Here is a 15,523-nt window from a genome sequence, read left to right as displayed (position 1 = left end):
ATAAAAAAAACTTTTTCCGGTATTCTACCGAGGCTGAAGGCCAGTCCTTGAAACCACTCATTGTTTTAAGCATAGTGTTTGCTTCGTTAGGTTTTGCGAAGACAGTACTGCATAAGTAACTGCTTCCAAAAATAAAGGATAACCGAATTTTGGTTGGAATTACGAGAAGTTGAGTCCCAAATCGAAGCGCCGGAAGAGAAAACGGAATGCATTATCCGGTTGTACAACCAGAGAGATGCCAAATAATAGTGCGATATAATGGAGAAAAGCGTGTTGTATAAAAAAACTTCTTCCGGTATTCTACCGGTTAAAGTACGCTTGGATGAATATTTTCGCGAATAACGCTGATTATTTCCATCTCCAAACTGGGCTTCCTCTATCAATTCCATTAGTCTACTCCCCTCATTCCAAACTTCCACATAAAATCACTAAAGGGCAATTTAGCGGGATGGGTCTGCATTAAGTAGCGTGGAACATATATTATTATAATCATCACCGTAACAGAACACCGCCATCGTTCGACCTGGTCTCCAAGTATCGCGGAGGTGTAGAATTAGTAACTATTTTATGCCTTTATCTTGGGAAAAACAAATAAAAATTTCGACCCGTCACCCTCTAACAAACAGTGAAAATTGAAATAGCCTGACTTCTCCGTTCACTCATGCAAATAATTGAAAATACATGCAAATAGAACTCAATACTTCGAGTAAAACTCATCAGAAAAATTGTGTCAAATTGTAAAACTTAGAAGAGGAATTCCTGAAAAAAGTGTCCCTCCACCATTTTTAAAATTTCATTTAATTTTATTCGGAAACTGTTACCTTTGCGGCATATATCCATGCTGCCGTTTGCCTCCAAGACACTAAAATCAAATGTGGGTATTATAAGGGTCATAATGAAGAATTGGTAAGTACCCTAATTTTTTCATTAGAAAAATATCAAAAACAGAACAAGTGATCATTTGTTATTATTAGACGCACCTCATGTCATAGAGACGGTAGAACTCAATGGGTAGGAAAATAACGAATATACTTGAAAAAAGAAGGGAAAAATTAAATGCTTAAATGTCCTCTTACAACTCTAGCAGTCCAAGACCCAGACGACCGCCGATGAACTTGTAAATAATTATAAAAATATAAGACAAAATAACTGAGTGGAAAAAAGTTTTTTCCATCGAAATTCACCCTCGATCGAAGTCGGAATGGCAAAAAATACCTCATGCCGTGCCAGTATTGACACACTGCCGTGACCAGGATTCGAACCTGGGTTGTTGCGGCCACAACGCAAAGTACTAACCACTATACGATCACGGCTACTGCGAGGCTTAAGAAATGAGGGCTCTGGGAGCGCTTGTATTCATATGCTCCAATAACCATGGCGAACGATTGTTGGAGAGAGAATAGATAAATGATAGAGGATCGTTAGATTGTCGCGCTTAATACAATGCTATGGCTTGAAATTCCCTTTTTCTTCATAGGATATGTCTGTAGTGGTGATTTAGATGACTTTTTTAATATACGTTTTCTGTGGAGGTTGTTGCCAGCAAAATATTTAAGCGGTGAACCGGAAGGGGATGTTTAAAGCCGTGTTAAGGTAAACATACAAGGAAGGTTGAGAAAGAGAATAGGGCTTGTAGATAAAATGAGATAGAGATGGAGAAGGCCTTATTATTAATTGAAAAGGCAATTTCGTCTTTTAGCACCCCATATTCGTTTAGTGGGCGATCCATCCAGAAGTTTGTCTTCTCGGTAGGTATGCCATTACGGCCGTTTTACACGGGGCAGGTCATCGCGTAGGTTAGCACTGAAAACATGGTGGAATCGCGTGAATACAAGCTTTGAATTAGAGTAGGGGCTATTTTGCCATCTCGCATCCATGCATTCTCGCATGCATTCTATCAATTCACCGCTTTACACGACGCAATTTTGAATGCAGCTTCGTACATACGTCAGATTACGCAATGGCGTGCACCGAGTAAGAAAGAGAATTGTCGAAGTACAAGATGGGGGTAAGGAGGAAAAAGGAAGATCAATGCATTAAAAGGCACGATGGAGGACGATATATTTAAATGGTCCCCGAGCAACGAATTATTTTACGTAACGTGAGAAATCGCTCGTTTTCTAACTCCAGACGAACTGAAGAATGAATTGCTGGATTCTTCAAATTCAAAGGTGAACTGGAAGCTTATATCTCGCCTAGTAATTTTCTTCACATATAAATTTAGTGATCTTTAATACATCGTACTCCATTATTTTAAATTCAACCGGTTGAGGCCATTCATTCAATCGCTCTTTTTTGATGAATACCTAAAGTTAGTAGCAACGACTGCCCAATTATTTACCTTCGCATTTCATTCTTGATATCCCTGCTAGACTGAGAATACGAATTTTGGAAGCTGTATTCTATTTCTAACCACAACGCTGCGGATTCATCTTCATCAGCGGGTCACGGGAAACGATAAACTTGTGATCCCGTGGTTGACGAGAGGGGAATTGTGTATTGCGGATTCTTTGATTCCATCGTTTGAGAAGATTAATGCGCTGTAAGTTGTGTCCGGTAGAAAATCTGTCGCCCATTGAAGCATAAAAAACCACGAATAATTTTAAAATTGTAGCAATTATTATTTTCGCTAACACTGTGACTTACTGCCATTATTTTGGCGAAACAGGTGTAATGGAATGATGGGCAGCAGACATTAAATCTCGGAAATTCCTGATTTAGTTCTGGTATCAATTTAGAAGAGGCGCAGAAAAACTTACTGGCGGTATCCTTAATAATTTGAGGAGTAAGATGTTACATTTTTCCAGTGTGTCAGGTGGATAAAGGATTCTCGTGTTCTCCGCCGGGTAATTCGATGTCCCTGAGGATGAAGAATAAATCCATCTTCGAAACGTCGGGAGAAATGTAAACCAGTTACCCGCTAGAGATGCCTATAATCCTCTTTGCTCAATAGCTTGAGAATATACTTAGATTAACTTCATATTCATGACTAATTGAATGCTCCCAACCCATGGTTGACGTAATGAAAATTGTGCATCGCGGATGCTTTGACTCTATCGTTTGTGAAGATAAATACACTGATAGTTGTGTGTGCTGGAAAATCCGTCACCCATTTAAACATAAAAAAACCACGAATAATGTTATAATTGTATAAATTATTATTTTCGCTTATATTGTGATTTACCGTCTTTCTATTAGTGAAACTGGTATAACGAAATGATACGCAAGAGACGTGAAAACTCGATATTCCCGTTTTAGTTATACGTATCAGTTTACAATAGTCGCAAAAAAATGTACTAGGGGTATCTTCAATAATAATTTGAGAGTTTATTATAGGGTAGTAACTTCGTATTCATGGCTAAATGAATGTATAGTTATTGAAAGATAACTCACAGCCTCATTTGGAAAAAGCTCAACCGATTTCAACACTCCCTTGTCAATATGAAGTGGGGATAAAATTATTTCCTCTTCTTTTCCAATTAAATGTGTGTGGAACTGACAAGGTTTTCGATATATATTTTTATTAAGACCGTTTGGGGTATCCTCGTACAATCAGGCCAATATACTATAATAAATGAAACCGTGGGCTTCGTATTTGAATATTTTATGCATAGTTTTGGATTTGATAGGCTTTGCGTAGACGGTCTTCCATAAGTAACTGCCTTTTACAATAAAATGATACTCGCGTACGGAATGAAATTTGACCGTTACTTACTACATTCCTGCATCCCTGATTATAATACTTAAGCAAGTAGAAACGCTGTACGATAGAACGGGAAGTCTTTTCCGGTTGTACAACCATATATATATTTATAACTATCGAGGGAAGAGATGAAGAGAAATTGGATAAAAAATTTCGACCCTGCCAGGATTCAAGCCTGTAATCTTCTGATCCGTAGTCAGACGCGTCATCTGTTGCGCCACAGGGCCTCAATGAAAAATTGCGTAGGCAAAATAGAAACCATTCATCGGTTTATGGACATTACGGATACACTACTCCTTAGTGGCTCACATAGCTGACAGTAATTCAACTAGAAAGCTGATTCGGTTAATCGAGGAGAGCGTTCATTTTGAACTGAGTCATAGTTATGTGAATATTAACTAATAATCTCGTTCACTTCATATCTTTCATTGCCGACTGTGGTGCTGTTTGAAAAAAAAAGAGGCCCATATATTTCCGTTCCTATATCGACTTCACTTCTTGAGCAACATTTGCGGATAAATATCGAAGAACTCAACCCATTCAGAGACAAGTTGATGACGTCCACGACTCTTGCTGAGCATGCCACACCGTATTCAGCTGCTATACAGAATTTTCCCGTTTTTTCACCTGCAAATCTGATTGATTATCATAGTAGACAACTGGACATCATGTTTTGAACAGCAATGAGAGGATAATTCTGGCAATAAAGATATTAGTACCCCGGATTCATAACAGATGCATGAGATTTACCTAAGAAAATTAGTACATAATATAAAATAATATGAGAAAATTTTAAAATGTTTCGTGTGCCGAAAGTTTTAAGGTCACTAGCGTATTTATATCAAATCTAAAACTATTCTGATTGCTCACGAAATTAATCCTAACGTGTATATATAAAGCTTATAATAGGGTGGTTTCCTATTATTTTTTTATTGCCTAAATCGAAAGATTATTACTCCTGGAGTACGCATTTCACGCTTTTAGATTTTCGAATGACGATATCTGTTTTTCGCGGTTAAACGAAAAGTGAAAAGTTTCAAGGGCGCGAAATCGCGACGGCAAAGTAGGAATGATGGGAAAAGTCCGTGTGATGTCGTTCTGGTCCCCGCTGCCGCTTTGTAAGGTAACCTTGAGGCGAGGCTTGAGCGCTGATACGACGCAGGCTGCTAGCAGGTAGCAGAGTACCCGGCTAGCAGGTAGCGATTGGCTTAAATAAGGATTATTATTATTACCTTATCAAATGAAGCAAACTTTCCGACCTTAGACAATTTTAATAAGTGATAATTAAGATTTGTTTCCCTGGGCTCTGTGACTCATGCAAGCATTGGTAATCTCAGACGATGTAAAAATCCTATCCTCTCATGTAGAAACTAGGTCCCTGTGACGTCACGTGGAGTGGAATCGCATGGGCGCCAATCTGGCCTCTTTCAAGTGAGGTTAAAATTGACCATTGCCATTCGTCTAAATGGTGCTGTCAGTCAGTGCGCTAGGTTCTTGCCACAGCGAAAAATGTTTTAAAGTGCAAGAGAAGGAAAATAGAATGTATTATGTTTAAATTTGCGGAGTGCCCCTCGATGATTAGGAGAAAAACGTAAGTAGGTATTATGTAAACAATGAAAACAGAAGTTATCCCGCGATGATTCGGAGGCAAAAAACACCTAAATTGTTCATAGCACTTGAAGAGCTGTGAAATGAAAATTGTACTAAACATGGCCCAGAAGGGTGGGGCCCTCTCAGTGTTTTCGGTCCCACCCTCACGAGCTTTGGTCCTTGGGAAAGGGACGGATTAGGCTCGGAGTCGATGGTAAACCCTCATTAGAGGGACCGACCATCGGCTGTCCCCACGACAGCGACTTAAACAAATTTTTTCAATAAAAAAATATTAAAAACAGAATGAGTAAGCAAATTTTATTAGACGCACCTGATGTAATAAAGACGGTAGTACTCAAAGGGTAGGAAAATACGAAAAACGAATATACTTTTAAAATATAAGACACGGTCTCAGGCGTTACTTTGTGGAATTGCTTCATGTTAAATGAAATAAAATAACTATGTTTTATTCCACACTTTATTTTAAATCGTACGACCGGTTTCAACACTTAGTGTTATCATCAGGTGATCTAACCTGATGATAACACTAAGTGTTGAAACCGGTCGTACGATTTAAAATAAAGTGTGGAATAAAACATAGTTATTATATTTCTTTTAATACTTAAAAAAAAAAGAAGGGATAAATGAAATGCGCTCACAATGAACTCTCTCAATTCCTTTTAATACTCTAGCCGTCCAAGACAACCGCCAATGAACTTATAAAATATTATAAAATTGTAAAACAAAACAACCGAGTGGAAAAAAAATTATTTCAATTGAAATTCACTCACGATTGAAGTTGAAATGGCAAAAAAAACACCTCTTGCCGTTTCAGTGAGAAACACTGCCGTGACCAGGATTCGAACCTGGGTTGTTGCGGCCACAACGCAAAGTACTAACCACTATACGATCACGGCTATTGCGAGGCTTGTGCAAATAGGCCTCGTGGAACAGTCAGAATCGCGTGTCCGCGAACGAGAAAAGAATGAGTGAAAAAACTTAAGTTAGAACTATCAAATTCTGGTGAAAGTTATCAAACTTTACGGTTCATATGGAACATTGAAAAATTCGGCCACTGGCCACAGCAGTTCGACAAAAACTACTAAATCAAAAGGATAATAAAATGGGAGGGAAGCGTTTTCAAAGGAGCGATAAGCTCCTGGGCAAAAATTCGTAGGAAGTCTTTGGCGGATACATCTTATGAAGAATGAATAGTAACGCTTGTCCACACGCACGACCAATTCCTCAATCGCCAAGGTGATTATGTCGAAAGGATACCGCAAGTGTGCTCAACATTTAGCATTGAAATAATTTTTAATCAATCACTTTGTCTTATGTTCATGACCCATGGGAGTTTGAAAAAAAACGGCCCTCGTTCAAAAAAGGTCACCTAAAAATAGATAAACTTAACTTCTATTTTTGAAATACTGGAAATACCCGCGCTCAAACCCGAGAGAAGTTTAATCATTCTATTAGCCGGGAAAGTGCTAAATCATATATGATAGACACAGTTCAAAGCAAGTAATACCAGTCACCGTTACATTCTCAGGCCAGATACATGCGAAGGATATCTTCACCCCTTCGAAAACGCGACTGCAGCATCGCGGTGGGAAGAAGCAAAAATCTCAGGAATCACAACACTTGGGGAGGCGAAAAAAGCACATGGGGAGGAAGGAGTAGGAAGGGCCTGCGCCGCGTACGTAGACGAGTATCTCCAAGGACGCCAGACGGGCGGATGCAAGAAAATCGTGCCGGACTGCACGAAGGAATTCCTCCGAAATGAAAAAAGAAGATCGAACATGCGACTTCGAATCACGCGCCAGAGAACGTGGGCGATAGGAATTCGCGAAACGGGTTGATGCATAACGTTACCATTAACGTTGACTCGAGGATATTAAAGTTATCTGTTATTGGTAGAGGCTGGCGCTCGAAATCAAGGAACTAAACAGCGATAGCACAGGTCAACAGTGATTTTTGTGCCAGAGCTTTTAAAGCTGATTTCAAGTATAATTGGGGTGCTGCATCCAAATATGATATTAGTTTTTTTCCTATCAGCTGTAGTTTTCAAGATACAGACATGTTCTTACTTACGTAAAGAATCTTCAACATATGGTATAGTTACAAAAATGATGAAACCCACAAAATATAAAGACTTGATTAAATATAGGACCGTTAAATCACCTACAATTACAATAGTTTTACAATACAATTAAATACAAATACTAACATTTTCACTGAAATAAAACACTTAGAAAAGAAAAAAAAGACGTAAAAACGTCACTCAACACTTCGGAGGCTTCTTTTGCGCGATTTTCTTGAGTTCACTTCGTTAAAACAGTCTCATTTTAAGCACCAGCCATCTACCATCATATGGTTATCCCATCTTCCTTGGTTGCGATCTTCCATTGTTTTGATTTCCTGGTGAAATCTTTCACCTTGTTCTTCTCTTGTGTCTCCTAAATTTTCAGGATAACCGTCTAAGTGACTGTGTATACAGCGAACTTTTATGCTCATATTACATCCAAGTGATTTAAAGTTAGTGAGCAAATTGTTTACCAGTTCGAGATAATTCTCAATTTTGTGATTTCCCAGAAAATGTTATATTACCTCAACAAATGAGAGCCAACTGTTTTTTTTTCAATCTCATTCATTGACTTGACAAAATCAGGATTCATTGTAAGTTGTCTGATTTGTGGCCCATCAAAAATACCAGCTTTAAGTTTTTCTATACTTATCTGCGGTATTTTTATTCCTATGTAGCCGAAGCATGGTCCATCCTTGTCAAGATTCTTTACAAATTGCTTCATTAGGCCTCGTTTAATATGAAGGGGCGGAAAATTATAATTCGTTCACCATTTTTTTTTACAAATTCTGGAGTATGTTTGAGTCGACCTAGGCCTGCATTATCTTTTCATTGTTTTGCACAGTGGCGTAACTAGGAATATCTATGCTTTGGGGGAGATGAGGAGGCCTGAGGAGGCGACACCTCCCTCACCAAGGCAACTTATTTATTTAGTACAGCGGTAATTCGTTCACCATTTTTTTTACAAATTCTGTTTAGAAAATTGACTTAGCTATTTGTCACGAAAAGAGGCCGGTCGAACAGAAGCGATGCGCACTTATAAATACTGACAAAATACTACACTACAAAACCAAAGATAGTGGATAATATGTTGTGTAAATCCGTGAGGCTGGATTTTGAGCAGCTGATGCAACTTCCGCCCGTGGTTGCCAATTAGCCGTCACATGTTGGAACTGCTGTTTTTCCGCAAATTTTAGTGCCCGATATGCTGGATTTCGATAAATTTTCGGCGTGTGCGATATATATGCGTTATTTAATACTTTATAGTGATTATTGTTTTTCAAACTTAGGCAAGGTCAGTAGACAAAAGTTTAATTTGAAAAACCACGCTTTTATTCGAACTGAAAACAAGAAAATTTATACAGATGACGCACATCCATTCTAATAATAAGACGTATTAATGTCAACGATAGATAACGTAAAAATAATATTTACAAATATTCATACCTACCCAAAATAATAAATGACAAACAAAATTATTAATGGCGTCTAAGAAATTGATTAATTGTTTTTTCCAACAGTACTGTGGCCACAGTGGTGGGTCAGTATTGGACCGGCAAGAGGTTTTTTCCTCGCGAGGAAGGTATCGCGAATGGCAATGGACTAATTTGACTATTTTTTTGTGTATTTAGCCTTGCTTCTGATTCAAATTTTTCTTCACCAAATCTACGACCCAGGACATGAGTAAGATGACATCCCGTGGAATTATGATTGGAACCCAAATTTTTAGTGCCAAAGTAATGTAAAATGTATATTCAGGCATGTCATTTTTCAAAAATACTCCTGGCCTGCCTAAGTTTGAAAAACAATAATCACTATAAAGCATTGCACTGCACATATATATCGCAAACATTGAAAATTTAACAAAAGCCAGCGCTAAACAACAGGTTTAGTAGCAAAATAGCAGTGGTAACACGTGTCGGTTTATTGGTAACTACAGATGGAAGTTACGTCAGCTACTCAAAATCCAGTCTCATGGATTTACGCAACAGTTTATCTTCTATCTTAAGTTTTGAACGTGTAGTCATTCCTCTGTAGCAGTTAAGAGTGCGACCTTAAGAGTGCCTTGGTTTCTTTTATTTTAGTGCGAATACACTGTGGGTTTTTGAATTAAATTTTTTCTACATGCCTGACAAGAATTTAATTGGTAAATACTAGCAGAAGTTTCATCAGCTGCTCAAAATCCAGTCTCATGGATTTACACAATCTTTTATCTCTTACATTTCGATCGATCAAACAGTCACCCGTACGTTTAGGGATAAAAAATGTTATAACCAGACCATCATGCCGTCTGGTTCGTTTCGAAGAAAACACGGAAATCTTTTGGTCACACATCAGTCAGACGATTGTCTTTTCTTATCTAACTTCCTTATTCATCAGACAATGGAACACGCTGGATTTGTGAGATTGCCAAATTATGAAATCAAATATTGGTTCCATCTCACAATCTCTCTTTGCAGCAAAAAGTTCTATTTTTCGGAGAAGGCTGATAAGCACACCCTGAAATCACATTAAAGAGGATAACAGCCATGAGATGAGTGGCTGGTGATTCAAAAAAGTAAGGTCCGATGTCGATATACACCATATTTATAACGTTTCAAAAGAATAACGAAGCCTTTTTTGTGGGTGTGAACCACGGTCAATCAAAATAGCGTCCCATCTGACGGACGGAGTGCTGCAAATGAAGTGCCCTCCTCAAGGCACTCAAGCAGGGATCGGGCAGCCTCTGAAAATCTTCTGCAATTCTATCCCTACTATCTTCCTATGAGTTACTACAACCGCACCATTCTTTTACGGTAACCCTGAGTATTCATCAATCTTCAATCTTCTATATTATTTCTACTGTATAGATACCTCTTTCTCAACTTATACGCAACCAAACTCGACAAATGAGCTACCAAAATGCACAGAATTTATCAGAGGACATGCGACGGCATATCTTACTTCCTAAAAATTGCTTTTGTTTCCTAAAATTGGTTTTTAATTAATAATAAAAAATAGTAAATATTCCTGACGTTAACGGCGCACAAACTGATACATTTGTTCATTTGCAACAATACCTCGCATTCTTTAAATAACTTTTATCAAAATGCGGCTGATTCCACATTCATATCTCCTGTTGATACGTAAGTATGAGTCATCATGTGCGTTTAACAGAGGATAGTGTAATTACTTCCAATGTTGTGTTTAAAGAGGTCCTCTGACCTCAATTTGTACATGAACATTCCAATTAAATTTGTACATAAGACCCTGCCCTTTTTTCTACATTTTAAAATTAGAAACGCGCCTATTCCCTTGTGGACCTGCATTGAAAAGAGCGGGGGAAGCTCCCATCACGCCCGTTTCATTAATATTTCGAGTGTACCAACAGATACAACAATCACTGAAGTAAACGGCGGAAACGAGACTCGAGATGGACGCCAGAGTCTCGTCCCCAGACAGGGTTTCCACGAGACGAGATTATATAGAGACAATGCTCAAGTTCAGAAACCGAGATCAAGACGAGACTGGCTCGTGTCTCGCCTCGTCTAGCGGTAACACCGCCTCCATTATAATCCGAAAGAGGGCTAGTTCCATTGGCGCTTTGACCAATTTGAGAGACTTCCACATTGTAGAAATATGGGTTTTCAAACAAAATAAATTTTTGTATGATTGATCATACGTTCTACATTATAACAACTTTTTCATTATAAAACAACAATTTCACATTATAAAAACTTAAGCGATAGAAATTGCTCAATTATCAATGTAAGTTAACGTATAACCAATGATGGATCTGTGATAGATAATGATTCCTGAGGTGCTTATGGGTATGCAGTATAAGTAAAATATAACAAATAACTAGCATTAATATAATATCTGCATATTCTGGTCACGTATGTTGGTCATTTAGCACTTTTCGCACTAATAGAAAAAAGCGATCACCATTTTTTCCAAATCAAGTACATCAAATTATCAGCGTACAGTTGACGTACAAATAATTTTCAGATTGTCGGGTGTTGTGCTCGCGGTATTTTATGTGTCACTATTGGAGTAAAAAATAAACAAGAGACATATCAAATACAACTCAAAAAAAGTTGATCTTGACGTCTTTAGCTGCGTAGTGTCAAAACACTGATTAACTTAAGAGCTAATCTCCGATAACTTAGTTAAAAATAGGAAAAGAGAATTCAATAGTGTCTCGCGAAACATGATGGAGCCCCTTCATCATTGTGCCGAAAGGAGTAAGGATGACTTCGAACCTAACGTGGGGAGCACATATAAAGAATATTTGCGGCAGAGGCCTTAGGTAGATAGGATTGTCAGGCGTATTGTGGGAACGTTTTCGGATGAGAAAGTAAGAGAAAGGTGATGTTTCGTACTCGTCTGACCACACCTTGAATATGGAGCGAGCGTATGGAATGTGGTGCGGAAAGACACAATCCGTGAACTGGATAACATACGAAGGAAAGCTTCGCGATTCGTCAAAAACTGCTAAGGCCGTACATGCAGCGTTAGCTAGATGTTATATTAGGCTGGGAGCCGTTAGAGACTCGGAGGCTGTGCGCTAGTCTTAGATTGCTTGAACAATTGAGAATGGATATCTTTCAGAGCGACAGAGAGAACATCATATTTCCACGTCCACCAGAAGCGATAAATTAACATACCTATATATTCTGCCGAACGGATAGGTATGGGAATTGGTTTTCCCCCCGAATCATAAAGGATCTCAATAAATACTAGTATCTAGTAATTGTGTTCGAGTATTTGTTTTTTATTATTTTTATGGCTGGTGTCCTAACACCCCTGCCACACGCCTATTTAGGTGGCTTTCGGGGTAGTACTTATATGTAGATGAAAGGATAGTCGAAGGCAAGTTTATGAGAGCAAATTTATTTATTGATGTGACCGGTTACGCTAAAAAGTATTTTTGTCTGGCTCTTATTATAGCTATCATTTCATGTTCGACCTGAAGACACTGGAAATATTGCCAGCGAAACTGTTGTCTTCGCCACAGCAACCGATGCGGTAGTAACCGAAAATGAAGAATTTCATCGCGCACCGAAAGCATCTCCGTTATCACAGAAGATATCACAGTTCATTCTCCAAGCATTTAACAATTTCTATTAATAATCGCTCGGAATAAGGTAGATTTTTAGGGAAGCATACGTATTTAAGTAAATGACTTTCAAGTGAAACTGCATGTAACAATTTTTTTAGGATCAATACATTTCACTTCCCTTCAGACCTTTCATCAATATTTAGGACAAAAATTTTCATTTAAAAAACACGTGACAAACTTTTTTATAAATCTGAATCGTAGCTTTGAACGAATACTTAGTGGAGCAAAAAAATCTCCTCAATATTCCACCGGAAATTTGTTCAGCCACAGCTGTGCATCATTGCCATCAAGAATCCAAGGTATATTAGGAGAGCATGCCGCAGCGACTTCAATCCCTCGTGCAAGCTACACCTACGCGTGGAGCGCCGGTCTTTTTCAGGAGAGCCCAGCGAAAATAAATATATCTGCGGGAGTCCACCAACCTCCGTTCCATTCCCGTCGGAAATGGAATTTTTAGATCCCTTTAAATCGTGAAAAATTCCTTGGTGGACTGACGCCATTCCGTTTACCTTTTCCCAGAGAAACAAGTGAAGGAAGGAGTCCTAGCAACCAGCAGGAGTGCTCGTGGTTAACAGCCAAATACGTCTACGGGCAAGTGGCACCACTCAAAAGGTAATCGAAAAAAAAAATAATTTCACTATAATAAAAAGAGTCCTTTTCCTGACCTCTAGTAAATTAAGAATGTATTGATTTATACAATTTTAATACATTTATTAAATTACTTACATTAAATTTGTATCTTGGACATCAACATGAATTTCCGACTTAGTTTTTTTACATTATTGTAAAAAAATTGTCGTAACCCTATATTCTGTTTATGTATGAAACTCAAGAGGCGTAACTGTGGGGGGATGAGGGGATAGATTTCCCCCCCCCCCCCCAAAGCCTCTAAGAAATAAAAAAGTTATTTAAAACTATTGTCTAGTCTTGAACTTTAGTACCTAACTGCACCTGCTTGACGTTAGATTTTTAGTGCCAAAACGACGTAAACTGTATTTAGTGTATATCCAGGCATGCCATTTTTTTTATTTTCCCGAAAAAGTTGCCTGGTGGGGGGGGGGTTCGCCATCCCATCCCCCCTCAAAGCATATTCTTCGCTACGCCACTGAATCTATTATTAAATGGTTACTTTTCCTGACCTCCATCAAATTAAGCATGTATTGATTTTTTATGAATTCAATATATTAATTACATTACTTACATTGAATTTGTATTTTGGACAACAATATTTCATGAATTTAAAACTAACAATAAGTGTTTAATTTTTTATTGTATTATTGTAAAAAAACTTCATAGTAACCCTTTATTTTGCTTAGGTGCGAAAATACTATCTCTTTGAGCATTATTATTACTTTTCCTCTTCTATTATTGACCTTGTTTAATAACTTTTTATGATATTTCATGGAGTATAGGCTAATGTAAACCAAGTTATAGCCAAGGTTTCGATTTATTTAAAATCATCCTCAGGGCTATGAAAGAGAAAACATGAACAATATAAAGTATAAAGATGACAACGATATACAATATTTTTACATAAAAATGTTAAGATCGCTTTTTTTATATAGTAATATAATAAGAACAGAATAGAATACACAAAAAATTTTGACATACCTCTTAACTTTGTACATATTTATTGATGTTGTGTTACTAAGGTATTGCCACACCTAGTTACCATTAATTTTGATAGATTAAATAAAAATAAATTTTACTGAGGTTATCAAAGTCTGTTTTTTTATTACAACTGTTTTTTGCTTTTGATATGTAAACCATTTCTTTGAAAAGTCTTTTTTTCAATATAATCTCATGATCTAAAATTTCGGCGTTGTCAAAATCAAAAACATGGCCATTGCTTATGCTGTGGCTAGCAAGAGCACACAGTGTTATACCACCTTTTACTGTTGATTTGTGTTGTGATATCCTATTTTTTTGATATTGTGATGTTTATCTCTTTTAGCTTAATTAAACTAAAGCTTTGAGTGAGTATAAACAATACGAAAGCTCAATCTCTCCCGTTTTCAGATTCATTGTTTCAGAAAATTATAATCGCATACATATTTTCATCCAACCTTAATTATGCAATGTCCTTAAATATCCAGAGTATTAAGCAAAACGTCAAAAAGGCATGAAACTGTTTTCAAATTAACTTTAAAGTGCATTAAAAATATTTGTGTTGCCATAGCTCAGTAACTAAGGATTTGCGACCCCTTGTTTATGGACAAAAACTGCTTAATTTTTTCTCCGCTACCACCTCCTCAAGTATTGCAAATTCCTCCTAAAACACCCTGCATAAGATAAAAAGTAAGTTGTTGTCAGGAAATTTGGTCTGAAGATATTGATTTTACTAACCGTAACCGATAGAACACAAATCGAAGGCCTGGCTGTTAAATTTTAAGTAAAAATTCAAATTTAAGTATACCGGAGCTAGACACGGTGATAACTTAACGGAGTCACTCGCAACTGATATAATGCTCATTATACTCAACTGATATAAAGCTCATTGTGGTGTGCATGTGGGAGTCCAAATGCATGCTGCATGCTGGTGATTAATCACCCCCTGCCAAACACCCTAGAGGTGGCTCGCAGGGTATTATGTAGATGTATACACATTAAAAACATGAAAAAAATGAAATAAAGGCTCATTTCGCGTAATAATTCAAATATTTCATTTCGTAAAGCAGCCTCCTTTAAAAAAAGTACCTACCTGGATGTCTTACGCCGATAAAATACGGTATGCGACCATTCCTCAGGCAAGGTGACCCTCAACATTCCTGGATCACATAAACTGGGGGAATTGCTTCAAAATGGCCGGTTTCCGGCTGTGGAGGCTTGCGTAATGCCAATCAAACCAATTCCCGGGAGGTGAATTTTCCCGTCTGCGGAGCGAAAATTGCTTCATCAACGCTCATTCGCCAATTTGGTGAAGCGAATTTCATCGCCTTTTTTCACGCCGATACATCTTGAGGGGATGTACATGTCGTTGAGGCAAATGGTGTGCCAAACTCAATATTTACGGCTAAGTCAATGAAGTTGGTCCGAGAAACGACGT

General features: G+C 37.8%; 2 non-coding genes across 2 annotated transcripts; both read right to left on the bottom strand.

Annotated features, from left to right (window-relative positions):
- Positions 1–1,241: 1,241 nt before the first annotated feature.
- Trnah-gug lies at positions 1,242–1,313 on the bottom strand. The gene has a single exon. It is a non-coding gene; the product is annotated as a tRNA-His (tRNA).
- Positions 1,314–6,138: 4,825 nt separating this feature from the next.
- On the bottom strand, positions 6,139–6,210 carry Trnah-gug. The gene has a single exon. It is a non-coding gene; the product is annotated as a tRNA-His (tRNA).
- Positions 6,211–15,523: the final 9,313 nt, after the last annotated feature.

Source organism: Ischnura elegans, chromosome 6, assembly GCF_921293095.1.
Source record: "Ischnura elegans chromosome 6, ioIscEleg1.1, whole genome shotgun sequence".
Lineage (NCBI taxonomy): Eukaryota > Metazoa > Arthropoda > Insecta > Odonata > Coenagrionidae > Ischnura > Ischnura elegans.
Note: the sequence above shows the minus strand (reverse complement) of the source record. Positions and strands in the feature narration are given on the sequence as shown.